General features: G+C 38.0%; 1 protein-coding gene across 2 annotated transcripts in view; it reads right to left on the bottom strand.

The window, feature by feature from the left end:
• Nucleotides 1–15,241, bottom strand: part of PHF20 (PHD finger protein 20) — a 104,874-nt gene that overhangs the window by 31,566 nt on the left and 58,067 nt on the right. The window lies entirely within an intron of this gene.

Genomic DNA, 15,241 nt, shown 5'->3' with positions numbered 1-15,241 from the left:
GGAGCATTGCTGACTGCCACAACCTGAGGACTAAAATTCAAGTAAACCCAACCATCCTCTGAATTGTATTTGAAGCCCAGATCTGTGATAAAATTATTCATAATGCAAAAGAAGAATGCTAAAATGCAAACATCTTTGGATTTTTTTTTTTAATTTACAAATTGAAATTGATCTTCGGCAAGTGGCACTGAGAAAACTGGACACATGAAAAAAATAAAACTGGACCACTCTCTTACACGATATACAAGACTAAACTCAAAATGAATTAGACTTCAACATAAGGCCTGAAAACCACAGAACTCCTAGAGGAAAACATAGGTAGTAAACTATTTGACATCAGTCCAAGTAAATATGGTTTTGGGTATGTACCCTCAAGCAAGGAAAACAAAAGCAAAGATAGACAGGACTTCATCAAACTAAAAAGCTTCTCCACAGCAAAGGAAGCCATCAAAAAACAAAAAGACAACCTACAAATGAAAGAATATATTTGCAAATGATATAGCCAATAAAGGGTTGATATCCAAAATATACAAGGAACTCACACAACTCAATAACAAAAACAATCTGATCCAAAAATGGTACAAGAACATGAAAAAGACATTTCTCCAAAGAAGACATACAGATGGCCAACAGACATTAAGATGTTCCACATCACTAATCATCAGGGAAATGCAAATCATAACCATAATGAGATACCACCTCACACCAGTCAGAGGATATGGAATACAGGGAACCTTTTTGTAGTGTTGGTGGGACTATAAATTGGTGAAGCCATTATGAAAAACAGTTTGGCGATGCCTTAAAAAGCTAAAAATAGACAATCCAGCAATTCCAGTTCTGGGTATTTACTCAAAGAAAATGAAAGCACTATTTCCAAAAGATACATGCACCCCTATTTTCACTGCAGCATTAGTAACAACAGCCACAATATGGAAGCAATCTAAGTGTCCACCATTATAATGAATGGATAAAGTAGATGTGGTACATATAAATAATGAAATACGAAGCAATAAACAACAAAATCTTGTCATTTCCAACATGGATGGATCTAGAGGGTATTATATGCTAAGTGAAATAAATCAGAGAAAGATAAATACTGTAGTTTCACTTAACACGAATCTGAAAAAGAAAAAAGAAAAAAAAACAAAACAGACTCATACAGACAGCAGAGGGATGGTTGCCAGAGGGGAGGGAGATAGGGATAAGTGAAAAAGGAAAGTGGAATATAGTTTATAAAATTGTGATAGGTTTGCACAACCACAGATGATTGTTAGAATTAATGGCCTGATCACACTGTAAGGCATAAAAATGTCAAATCACTATATTCACCACCACCACCACATGTTACATACCAATCATATATAAAATAATTTGTAAATAAAAATTTAAAAGCCTATATATTAAAATAAAAAATGAAAGTGAGAACTCTGAACCAATTTCATAAAGAATTACCATTCTCTCTATTTGGAAACTTTGTACTCTTGTACACCTGTCATTTGCATAAGGCTAAGATAGGACAGTGGTTTAAAGTGTGTGCTCTGCAGCTGGACGACCTGGTTCAAATCCTGGGTCCTTTACTTATTCCTCCTGCCCCAGTTTCTTCATGTGCAATTGGAGATAGTAACGGTAACCTCTTCACTGAAGTGTGAAAATTAAATAAACTACATGTAGCAAGTCCAGAAAAGTGTGTGGTATTTAAGCATCTTATTACTACACAGTATCATTTTGGGATGATGAACAAATGGGACTTATGAACAGCCTTTCAGGAATTAACCTGCTCATAAGCAGAAGGGCAGAAGTCACTGCCGCTCCCAGCTTCACTGCTCGCTCATGCCAGGGCCAGTATGCTATAATGGAAATGGCCAACTTTAGGCCCCAGCTCTACCCTTCATTAATTGTATAGGTAAGCTATGCACATTTTTAAAACATTCTGATTACTCAGTTTCTCATCTATAAAAGGGAGTAATAACACCTATTTCAAAGAGCTAGAGAGAGAGCCATAGTTACCCATGTACTTGGCACAAAGCAGGCCATTTCGAACATAAAATACATCTTAGTAAACAAGATTGTCTTTTATGGAACACAGCTAGGGCTATTATAATTATCAACCAAGTAAAACATTCCTTTGACCAGCCCTTAAAAGACAACCTGGGAGACACTTCACTCTGTCAGCACGATTCTGTCTACATCCTACATCCTAAAAATGTGAAATCCAGAACCAACCACAAGATTTCTAGTATGGCTATTCAGTGGGATTATTATCCCCACATTTTAGGCCATCTTACTTTTACAAAATGCAAAGACTTTTTAAAAAAAATAATCACATTACACAATGCCAGGGAGTACCACGCTTAGTCCACCAAAGCCCTGAACTTTGTGTTGTCTTTTTAAAATATACATGAATTAAAGTGCATTTCTGTTTTCTCCAAATAGTTTGGCCAATGTATATAAAAGAAGTTACATTTAGCCCGAATAAACATCATATTATTTTAGTCCAATAATTTTATAACTCAATTCTGTAGTCCCATATATTCTTAAGTCTTTTTCTAAGCTGTTGATAAAGATACAGAAGGACAGGGCTGAGGACGGCCTATGGAATTGATTAGGCTTACACCGATCAATTAATCTACACTCTGGATAGAATTGCCTGAACCAATTCAATTTCATCCAGGAAGATCACTAACATGCTCATATATCTATTTCCTCCTTGTCCACAGATAGATTTCAAGAGAGATGTAGTTGAACTATCTGCTGAAATAAAGATATACTGGGTATGATAGTGCTATAGACCCCCAAAATTCACATGCTGAAATCTAATCCCCCATGTGGGATTAGAAGATTAGATTACTTGGAAGAGGGGCTTTTGAGAGGCGATCATGTGATAACAGGGTTAGTGTCCTTATCAAAGAGACCCCCAGAGAGCTCTCTTGTCCCTCCTGTCCAGTGTTGTTACAGTGAGAACTGTAGGAACTAGGAAGTAGGCCCTAACCAGACACTGAATCTGCTTGAGCTTTGATTTCGAATTTCCCAGCCTCCGTGACTGTGAGAAATAAAGTCCTGTTGTTTATAAGCCACCCAGTCTATGGTGTTCTGTCATAAGAGCCTGACTACAGTAAGCCTCTCAAAAGAAAATAAGTTTTAAGTTTATTAAGGTAAAAACTCCAAAAGCAAAACCCTTGCTTAGCAGAAGGTAGGAACAGCTGGACCTCCAAAGGAGAGCAAAGCTGGCATGCAAATGGGCCACCTGCCTCTAAGAGGCGGTACCAGGATCACAGAGGCTCAGGTGAACAGAGAAACTCCTTGGGAGAAAAGACACTGCCAGGTGTCACTGTCATGAGGCCCCTGGCCAAGCCAAGAGCCCCCTTCAAGTTAAACATTAATAAAACAAAAATGAGTTGCTGCTACGTGTCTGAAGGAGTAAGATTAAAAGAAAGATTTGAGAATTATGAATCTTCAACAATGGAAATTCAGGAAGATTCCCCTGTAAATTCAATTCAGTAAAAATATAACTCATTGATATGCATGTCCTTCTAATTATAAGCCTGTTAGGAATCCACCTTGCACTACTGGGAAAGAACAATCAACACAAGCATTAGGATGAGACAAGCAGCAAATACGGTTTATTATCCATAAACTAGTTATGGATAATAGCCTGTGAGAAAATCTGATAGACTACATAATTAACTATAATCTCAGATCCTCAAGATGAAAAGTGATTAAAAATATTACATAGTATTAGTGTATATGTTCACTTTTGATGAGAATTATGTGTTAAAATGAAACAACAGCAAAAAAATACACATATCTAAAGACACATATACCCCAAGACTTAAGTATTTGTTCCTTTTTTCATGAAGGTCTTACAAATTGTACTAATTTTGAACTCCACAAATTTTTAGAGAAATAGAAAATTTCCCAAACTTTATAATTTTATCCTACTTTTCCCTTACCACAGCCACAATGAGCTCTCTGTACGCACAATGAAAGCTGCCAGTTTGACCAGTGCAGTCCACATGGTTCCCTCTGTCTAGCACACTTCTCCCATATGCAAACCAAGCCCTGCTCCTCCTTCAAATGCCACCTCCTTGCACAATACTTCCTCCATGGTTTCTCAGCAGAAAAAATTCTGTTCTGCCTTCTTTACTCCTCCGTAAATACTTCATGGAAAATAAACCACATATCTATCCCTTTATAGTTGGTGCTGTTCACGCCTTATTCTAAAATGTGAAATACAGAGTGTGTTCATTTTCTTCTCTTACAGTATTTATTGTACTACCACATCAAACAAGAGAGTTGCCTCCAGCATGTGTCCATGAGGTAAGAGAAAAGAAAACCCTTATCAACTGTAACAGGTTACTTGAACATTAGCTGTCATCATGGTTGCCACTGATCTCATATTGACTTGCTCAAATAATATTATGCATAATCCAAGCCAGAGGTTTATGTACCAGTGGCATGACCTGCAAAATTTTAACATCTAATTAATCAAAGGCTGATGTATTGGTGATAATTAATTAATAAAAGCACAATAGGAACAGTAAAGAGATGCAGCCAGCAAAAGTGTTCTACATAGTTTAATGTAAAAAACACAGCATAACTATGCTCAAGAAAACCCACAAAAGAAAAATTATGAGCAAAACATAAAATCATGTATAAGACTCATATAAAATATAATAGTATATGTTATTTTTTAGAATTGTAAGAAAGTAAACAGTGGCAACCTTTGATTATGCATTTTCAAGTAAGCAAAATTAGTTTTCTCTACTTTTCTGTGTTTTCTAGCATGTTTATAATAGCCATATTATTTTCGTAGTAGAACAGGCAACAAAATTCTTTTATACTTTCACATTATGCTCCTCCCCAGAAAGCTGTTCCTGTGACAAAAGAAACACGGTGTTGAAAGCATGGTCAAGACACGAGAACACCACTGGCTGCCCAAAGGGCCTGTAGGCAACACTGTCTATGTGAATCCCAAGTCTCACACATGCATGTGTATTTCCCAAGGTGAGGACAGTTCATTTGGAACATCTGTCACTGGTGGTACCCATTAAGTGACATCATCCACTCCTGGGATGCTACGGTCCTTGTCAACAGGGAGCAGTTACTAGGACACAGAAGGCAGGAAATATGTGCATTAAATCCTCATGGAAGCCTGGTTCAAAAGCTAAGGGTAATCAAGTTACCCTTGGGGTAGAAACCAATTTATTCCTGTTTTATAAAGCAGTATGGATGGAAATCAATATTTGCAAATAGTTACTGGTATTCTCATATAAGTGCTCTGTGCTCTTCCTCATGTGATTTCCAGCCTCTCTCATGTTACCACTATACAGAGAAAAATAGTCCACAGAATTTCAATTTCCTTATAAGAATAGTAACTCTAAGGAATGTTTTCTTCATTGTGTGTGTGTGCTTTTTTGGGGGTGGTGGTGGCGGTGGGGGAATAGATTATAAAATGTCTCCTAATAATCCCTGCCTTCTGGTAGTCACAATCACATATAAATCCCTTCACCCTGTGTGTGAGGACTGCTAACTTGCCACTAATACAATATGGCAATGGTGACAATATGTCACTTTCATGATTATGTTATGTAATATCGTAACTGCCATCTTATACTTCCTTGCTGGCTAGATGAAACAAGCTGCTACGGTGTGAGCTAGTCTATGAAGAGGTCCATGTGGCAAAGAACTGAGAGTGCCAGCAAAAAACTGAGGCCCTCAGTCTGACTTCTTGCAAGTAACTGAATGCGGCCACCAACCATGTGAGCCTGAAAGCAGATCCCTCCCCAGTACAGTTTTCAGAGGAGAACACAGTCCTGGCCAACCCCTTGATTGTGGCCTTGCAGAAGACCCAGTTAAGCTGTGACTGATCTCACAAACTGTGAGAAAGTACACATGTGTTTTGAGTCATTACATTGCAGTAATATTGTTAACACAGTAATAGATAATATAGGGTACAACTTTTTTAATAACACTTAATACTTTCCCTTTTATAATAAGCATACATACTTTTATACTAAAAAAGGTTTCTATACTGTTTCTTGAAACTTGGATTAGAAATAAATTCCTATTTAACCCCCTTCTTTTGTATATTTATTACTATACCTCAAAACCTCAGTTAGATGACTGTGACAGAGATATTCAGTCTGGTTGGCAATATTCAGTCTGGCATTCTAAGTACCATCCTGCTTTCAAAGCAAATCTCCCATTAACCCACGATGAGGCCTCAGCATCTGCCCCAGCCCATTGCTGGACCCAGCAACTGCTTCATGCTCCCACAGCTCATACTTCTGCTCATGCTGTGCCCCTCCCTGCCATTCTTCCCTGGCTCAGCCAAGTCTTCACTTCCATCCAGACCCAGCTCACTCCAAGTGCAGAAAGGCATCCAAATGACCCTGGCAACCAGGGACCACATGCCATCATGTGGGATAAGTGACCATCTGCTACAGCCCATCTTTAGCACTCTGGATCTGCTCTTGGATCCTGAAATTTGTCACTTTTCCAGCCACAGGATAAGGGCCATGTCTCATTGTCTTGTGTTCCCTCAACACCAACCCCTACTACAGTTGGTATTCTAGTCGCAATGATACCATGTGAACTCAGTAGTTAAAACTTTTTTTGATATGTACTTCAAATACTATAATAAATAAAACACTTTTTAGTCTGTGAAGGAATAACTTTCTCAGCTTTGAAGTAAAAAAATCAATAAAAGAAAAACATGAACAGATTTAAACATTCCCAGCAAGTCCAGTCAAATGCTTAGAATAAAAATAAAATAAAATAAACAACTAAGATGTGCACAGAGAGCCCAGGCTGGTATAGCTCAGTGAATTGAGTGTGGGCCTGCAAACCAGATAATCGTGGTTCAATTCCCAGTCAAGGCACATGGCTGGGTTGCGGGCCGGTTCCTAGCAGGGGACCCACGAGAGGCAACCATACATTGATATTTCTCTCCCTCTCTCCTTCCCTTCCCCTCTAAAGATAAATAAATAAATAAATCTTTTAAAAAAGATGTCCACAGAGAAACAGTTTTAAAAATTACAGGAAGTCTGAATTATGTAATTCTAAACAGCCACTTAAAAGTGAAGGAGCTCTGTACTTACTGATATGGATAATCTAAAGACATATTATTAAGTGAAAACAGGAAATTGCCCAGTGCCTACTATACAATTCCATGTATGGTTGGGGGGGGGCGGCGGGGAGTCGGGGAGATAAATGCACAGAAAGGAAACCGGAAGGACAGAAATCAAACTATTGATAATGGATTCCTCCAGAGATGAGCTTGGGCTAGGAAGGCGGATGGTAAAGAGAAACGTCCACATTTTCTCTGTGTTCTAGGAACAATGAGCACACTTAGCACCCAGATCTTGGTTTCTAATTTCTACACTTAAAATAGAACTTCTTAGAGAATTAGCTGAATCCAGGGTTGGGTACATACGAGTTTAAAACATTTTGTTATGCCAGAAAGTAAAGAAGTGCTCAAAGAAGAGAAGATACAGTAACAAGTTTGAAGGGCTCCCACTGACCAAACAAATTTGGGACCAAAATGGGTATTAAAATAAATAACCCATTATTTATAACCCATACAACAAAGTAAGAATCTATAAGTCCACGTGTATATAAACAAATACAGTAAATAAAGAAGGGGAAGCTCTTCCTTAAAATAGAATACAAACTAATAAATGTAGAAAGAATGATGGGAGTTAGAAATCACCATTAGGAAGCCATTTATTAAAGTTGTTTCAAGCAAGAAATATCAATAAATGCTAAAATAGTAGGCAAACATTTAATAAAGAAAGGAGGTATTTACATAATCTCAAAGTGTCCTCTCACAAGAAATGTTTGAATTATAAAGGGAAAAAATAATAGCTTTACAATAAAGAAACCTGGTAGTTACTACCTTAACTAAGTGATCAAAGTTAGCAGCACCAATAAAATGGGACAGATATCATGTGCCTCCTGATATAATACAATTGAAAAAGACGTATTACTTATGGTATTCCTGCTAAAAGTGAATAACCTAAATCTGATCATGAGGCTACATCAGAAAACTCCATACTGAGAAACACCATATTCTTCAGAAATATCAAAGTCATGAAAGATGAGGAAAGACTAAACAATTGTTTCAGATAAAAGAAAACTTTAAAAAATAACAATTAAATCCAATGTGTCACCAGGATTAGATCCTGACCAGAAAAAAACAAAAAAGTTTTTCCCACTTTTGCTACAACTGATAAAGGTCCTGATTTTGATAACTGTATTGTAATAACATAAGAAAATGTCCTTGTTTTTAAGAAATACATACTGAGGTATTAGAGGGCAAAGGTCTGCAACCTGTCTGCCAACGACTCAGAAAAAATACTTTAAGAAACAGAATAGAGCCCTGGCTGGTGTGGCTCAGTGGACTGAATACTGGCCTGCGAACCAAAGGGTCACTGGTTCAATTCCCAGTCAAGATACATGCCTGGGTTTCAGGCCAGGACCCCAGTAGGGGGCGTGCAAGAAGCAGTCACACATTGATGTATCTCTCCCTCTTTTTCCTTCCCTTCCCCTCTAAAAATAAATAAGTAAAATCTTAAAAAAACAAAATGAAACAAAACAGAATAGGAACATTTGAAATCTTGCTTCCCTGGCATATGCCATCAGTTTGGCTCCAAGAAACTCTTGTAAAAAAATTTTTTTAAAGTAATAAGGCTCACATGGTAAACTGAAAACAAGTGGGGAATCTGGTTGACATACACACATACCTCATTTTACTGAGTTTCACTTTATCGCACTTTGCAGATGTTCTGCGTTTCACAAACTGAAGGCAAGACACTCCACAAGCAAAAAGATTATGACTCACTTTATTGCCATTCTCCCTTTACTACAGTGGCCTGTAACCAAACCTCATTATCTTTGAGGTATGCCTACACAGGAATTCTTTGTACTATACTTGCAACTTTTTTATAAGTCTGAAATTATTTCAAAATAAAAATTTCTTTAAAATATATGCAGGGAAAAATACTTTGAGGTCACAGAGTTTCTAAATAGGAGGAAAGCAACCTTGCCAAACCTATTGCCTGAACTGCAATCTCTGCACTCACAAAAATCACTAAGCATTTGTTCCACAAGATGGCAGAGTTGCCCCAAACCCCAGAGCGGCCTCAGAAGAAGCTAATCCTCTCTTCCACTCCGGACTAGACTTCTCAGGACTAGACTTGTCGAAGCCCCCAGCTTCTCCTGCTGCTGCCCAGGAGCCCCTTTCACACATCTCAGGTATCTCATATCGTGACTCCAGCCCAGGTTAGAAATTCCACAACTGGCACCAGCTTGGGACAGCAGTCACTAAACAATGACTAACACAGCAGCATCCTGGCCTCAAGGGGCCTTACTAGATGTTTCTGATGATGATACCGCCCTCCTTCCTGCTTGCTTACATAACACATTCCTGGTGAATGAGTTCTCAACAACAACCCCCTCTCCCAGCAATCTTCCTGGATCGTCCTGTACTCACCACTAAGCCCTGTTCCAAAAGGAACACCAGGAACACCACTCACATTCCAGATCAAATTAAAGAATTTCCCCCTCAAATTAAAGAATTCCAAAGGCGCCACTGTGTCTGGAGCTGACATCATTTTGTACCATACACTGCTCTTCAAGCCTGCCACCTTACTAATAAGCCTCTTGCTCAGAGTGTACACATTGCTTTAAGGAGTCCCTCTCAAGAGCAGTGGGAGTTTTGTATCACACACTGTACAACTTCCCTAAGGCAGGAACTGAGTCACACAGCACCTAGCAGCTCATCAGATGGCATTAGGCACTCATTTAGAAGATGGGAGCCACAGACCAAGCATCACCACGCCAGCCATCTAGGAAGTGTACAGCTCTGCCTAGGTCAATCCTTAGCAAGTATTGGGCTCTGCCTATAAAACAGGGAGAATAGTGAAAAATTAGAAATAAATGTCTTTCAGCAGGGGATAGTTAAATAAATGATAGAATACCCATACAATAAAATAAATCATATGCAATTGTGAAAGGAGATAAAGAACATGGAAGAATATCATAAATAAAAATAGCAAGCCATTGAATAATAAAAGAATATGGTACTATTATTATGTTTTTTAAAGCTATATATGTGCATGTGTGTTTGTATAAGCATATACTTAGAACCATGTCTAGAAGGATGGAAAGCCACAGAGTAAATTGTACCATAGTTCTTTCTAGAATGGGAAAATTATAAAGGGAAGACTTGCTTTTTCTTTTAGTTGTTTTAATTTTTCCTACCACATATTGGCTTTGAAATTTACAGGAAAAACAAAGAGCAAAATGACTATTTTTTTTTCCTTTGTAAAATTCTTTTTACCTGCGAACCAGAGGATCGCGGTTCAATTCCCAGTCAGGGCACATGCCTGGGTTGCAGGCCAGTTCCCAGCAGGGGACTCACGAGAAGCAACCATACATTGATATTTCTCTCCTTCCCTTCCCCTCTAAAGATAAATAAATAAAATCTTTTTTAAAAAATAATGTTAAAAAAATAAATAAATAAATTTAATTTAGGGTGGGCTGGGATGGGAGTAAAAGACAGAAAACTGTACTTGAACAATACTTAAATTTAAAAAATATTTAAAAATAAATAAATAAATTTTATTTAAAAATCAATATTAAACAACCTTTCATTGTTATCTCCTTATGATATCATTTTTGAGTCATTCCACAAAGGCTGGGATGACCTCATATTCCTGTCATGTTATATTTTTCAATGAAGAAAATCAATGAGCAAATGGTGTGATTTTAACTTTTAACACCTTAGAAAACATATTAAAATACCTTCTCACATTAATTTTCAAAATATTCTTTATCTAGTCATACATACTGAGCTTTTTAAAAAAATTTTATTTATTTATCTTTAGAAGGGAAGGGAAGGGAAGGGAAGGAGAGAAGGAGAGAAATATCAATGTATGGTTGCTTCTGGTGCATCCCCTGCTGGGAACAGACCCCTGCTAGGAACTGGCCTGCAACCCAGGCATGTGCCCTGACGGGGAATCAAACCGCAATCTTTTGGTTTGCAGGCCCGTGCTCAATCCACTGAGCCACACCAGCCAGGGCCATACTGAGCTTTTAAAATCCCCATATCAAAGAGGAATCTTGGGAAAAGAATCACTGCATCAAAATAATAGGAGTTACTTGAAATTTTGTTGGAGGAAAAAAGGGGTTGTCAACATTATGGTAAATTAGAAATATTTAAGGTAGGCAATGAACAACCACTAATGCTATTTACCATTAATTGTACCAACTGGAAGTATCCAGGACAACCCATTCTTGTAAGTAAGTGCCTCCCTGAGGTCAAGGAGACAAGTTAGTCATTTTTATGTGTTTTCCTAATCCCCTCCAGCCTTCCACTCTCTCCCTCAAAGTTTTTGTATATAAGAAACACTGCTCAAGTAACTGTTGAATGAGTAAGCCAAGGAATTAAATAGGACCAGCTACTCAGCTGATGAAATAACTTTTCCAATGGATCTATTTGCTCTGATTGGGAATAAGCGGTATTCAATAGAAGGGTGCTGAATGAAAGGTGACAGTGTAACTACCGTGCTTGCAGAATAGCAAGGAAGCCATGTGGCTGGAACAAAATCAATAAGGAGAGAGAGTGAGGAAGGATGAAGCTGGAGAGGTAGCAGGTAGCCAGAAAGGGCAGGCCCACTGCAGGCCAGCATAAGAACCAAGTGAGGCTTTCATAACCAAATACCAACAGTTCTGGGCAATGGGAGGCATGAATGTTAATTTTATTGTTCTTGTACTTTTCTGGACTTCTTTTCAAATTTATGGATATAAAAAAGCAAGTTACCAAAAGAGTAACTAAATGAACCTAAGACCACTTCCATAAATGAGGTAAAAGGTAACAACAAAATCCCTGCTCAAGTTTAAGTAACGCCCTGATTTCAGTAAATTATATTGTGGTAATGCAAGAGGATGTCCTTGTTTAAAGCATTTAAGCATAAAAGCTGGCAACTTATTTTCCGAACAATTCAGAAAAAGTACTGTAAAATACCTTAAGGCCAAAGAATAGCTAAACAGGAGGAAAGCGACCTTACCAACACAGATAGCCAAATGAAAGTTTCAGGGCTATCCCCCGATCCTGCATTTTCAGTAGCTCCAAAAATTCATCAAACCAACTGACCTCAGTTTGGCAGCATCTTCCCAGGTCAGTCTTGACCCACAGCAGGAAGCCTGTAATTAAGTCAGAAAGCACACCTGACACTCTAACAAAAAAGACCCTCTGATTATGTTTGTTGAAGGTGCTCTACATCCATCTCCAAATGCCTAACTCCTACTCATCCTTCAAGAACATGTGCAAGTACCATCTTCTTCCACCCCTGCCTCCAAACCATCAACCTAAATACCACTCCTCTCCCAAAGTCATATCCAAATAACATTTAACGGACACTAAGACCAAGAACGCCCATTTGTCTTTGCATGCTCAACAGTTTGCAGAGCTCCTGGGCATATAGGAAGGGTTCAACAAGTGAGTCCTGAGTTCAACTTTGTGGCAGGCAAATATGATCGCTGTCAAGTCTTCTCTTCCATAGTTTTATTCTAAGTACTACGCATGACACTGCCTTCCTTTCTGTCTCGTGTTATGATACCCACAGTTTTATTCATTCATGTCGACAGAGACCTCGAAGGGCATGGATCAGATGTTTCATTCATCTCTTTAACCCCTGGGATAATGAATTCTCAACCAATTCTCCACTACAGCATATGCCCGATGGCAAACCACAGACAGACACCACAACTTCCCAAGCTACAATGGCTATAACCCTATGACCCTCCTACGCAAGTACATGAAAGCTAAACCATTTTAGCATTACACTAAACCGACCTGGTTAATTTAAAAATAAATCATTTGCAAAAACTATTATAGACATTACTCTGAAACTAACCTGGATAATTTTAAAGTAAATCATTTTGAACCTTCCCTAAACTTTTGATACTTTACTGACAACTTCCTATTCATTTTATAACTGACAACACATTAAGACTCCATGTCTTAGAATCATTGATCTAGACCAGCAATTTTCAACTGATGTGTGAGGGCACAAGAATTTTTAAAACACGCAATACCTGACTATTTAGTCAGGGGCACTGATCTCTTTTCCCTTAGTCTGTCAAATAAAAAAATGACAACAGCCAACACAACAATAGCCATCCAGTGTGAATGAATCAAAATTATACTTTTATTTTTTGTCAGATTAGCAAAAAATATAACATATTTTGGTGTGTCACAGAATTTTAGTAATCTGTTTATATGGGATAAAAGATGAAAAAGGTTGAAAATCGCTGATCTACACCACATAGCAGTGTCCTGTTCTAACAAATATTTAGTTTAAAAAAATTGCTGACTGAGCCTATACGTCTATTAGCTCTTCTCTCTTGTTTATTCTGTGTTTCATGTAGAATATTCTCACAAATGAGACAGCTTAGAATAGAGTATAGCACTTAGTAGGCATTTGCTAAATATTTGTTGACTAAAATGAATGAATTGACTACAGCCCATTTTCAAGACAGATATTGTATGTGTCGTTTAGAAAGAAGTCAGCCCAAGACTTCCACAAAATATGTAAACTTCAAAACAGGCACTGTATTTAGCTTCTAAGCTAGTCTCCTCACTCATCTTATCTGCATAGCATACTTTCCAGTGGTGTAAGAATAATTCATTGCCGCCCTGGCTGGTGTAGCTCAGTGGATTGAGCACAGGCCTGTGAACCAGAGGATCGCGGTTCGATTCCAATCAGGGCACATGCCTGGGTTGCAGGCCAGTTCCCTACAGGCCAACTCCCAGCAGGGGCCGCATGAAAGGCAACCATACATTGATATTTCTCTCCCTCTCTCCTTCCCCTCTAAAGATAAATAAAAATAAAATCTTTAAAAAAATAATAAATAAATTATATATATATTAAAAAAAAGAATAATTCATTGCCAACCTCGAGTGATGTCTAAAATAATACCATCTTTAAGACAACACAATTAAGATCTTAGTCTGCTGAGTTATATGGGATGTAGCTGTCATCTAGAGCTCTCCCTGCCAAAACAGACAACTAAGTTCTAAGAATGAACTTCTACCTTATTTGTACATCAACTCTAATGATTTTCCCCACATGACAGAAAGCAGGCTGAAAGGAGAGGATCCCTGCCACTGAGAGGAGGCTCAACAGGAAAGGGAAATCACCTGCACCCACAAGACCGAGGCACAACACTCTGACCCAGAGGTACTAAAGACTAACCTGATGGAACCACAGATGATCCGGGAGTAAAATACCTAAGTTCAGTATTTTCAAAGAGCTATTCTGCCACAGCATTTATGTTAACTAGATGGCACCCAGTCAAGAAAGTATAAGGAGGAAGAGAAGGGGAAGGGGAGCAGAGGGAAGAGGAGGAGGAGGAGGAAGAGAAGGGAAAGAGAGGAAGGGGGGAGAGGAAGAGGAGAAGAGGATCTACCCCTCTCCTCAAAATTGAAATTATATCATTAAAAGTATATAATTCTATAGACCTGCAGACATTATTGTATAAAAATCTTACGTATGGTCACATAAAAAACAAAACTATTTAGAGGGCATGACTAAGAGGCAACCAAATGAAGTTTGTCTCACACATCCATGTTTTTCTCCCTCTCTTTCCCCTCCTTTCCCTCTCTCTAAGAATAAATAATAAAATCTTTTAAAAAAGACAACACTTAGAATTTAAAGACACACTTATATTGATAGAAAGTGTTTGATATGCCATGCATACACTAAGTAAAAGAAAACTGGAGTACCTGTACTAGTGACACATAAAGTAGACTTCAAGTCACATACTACAGTGATATTTCAGATTACAAAGGGGATAATTCACCAGGAGGACATAACAATCATAAATGTGCATGCACTTTCAAAATACACTATGCAAAACAAACAGTATTAAAAGGAGAAACAGACAAATACACAATCACAGTTCAAAGATTTTTAACATTCCTCTCTTGGTAATTGATAAAGCTAAACAAAAAAAACAAAATCAATGAAGATATATTTCGGAAAAAATACTATCAATCACCTTGACCTAATTAAGAGACATAGAACAGATAAACAACAATGGCAGAATAAACATTTTTTTCAAGTGCATATGAAACATTCACCAAGACAGATCATATGCCAGGCCACAAGTATCAACAAATTTTAAAAGCCTAAAATCCGCCCTGGCTGGTGTAGCTCAGTGGATTGAGTGCGAG

The sequence above is a fragment of the Sturnira hondurensis genome, unplaced genomic scaffold (genome assembly GCF_014824575.4).
Source record: "Sturnira hondurensis isolate 20B ecotype Veracruz unplaced genomic scaffold, ASM1482457v3 Scaffold0004136, whole genome shotgun sequence".
Taxonomy (NCBI): Eukaryota; Metazoa; Chordata; class Mammalia; order Chiroptera; family Phyllostomidae; genus Sturnira; species Sturnira hondurensis.
The sequence above is the reverse complement of the archived record's forward strand: the minus strand, read 5'-3'. Positions and strand labels throughout refer to the sequence as shown.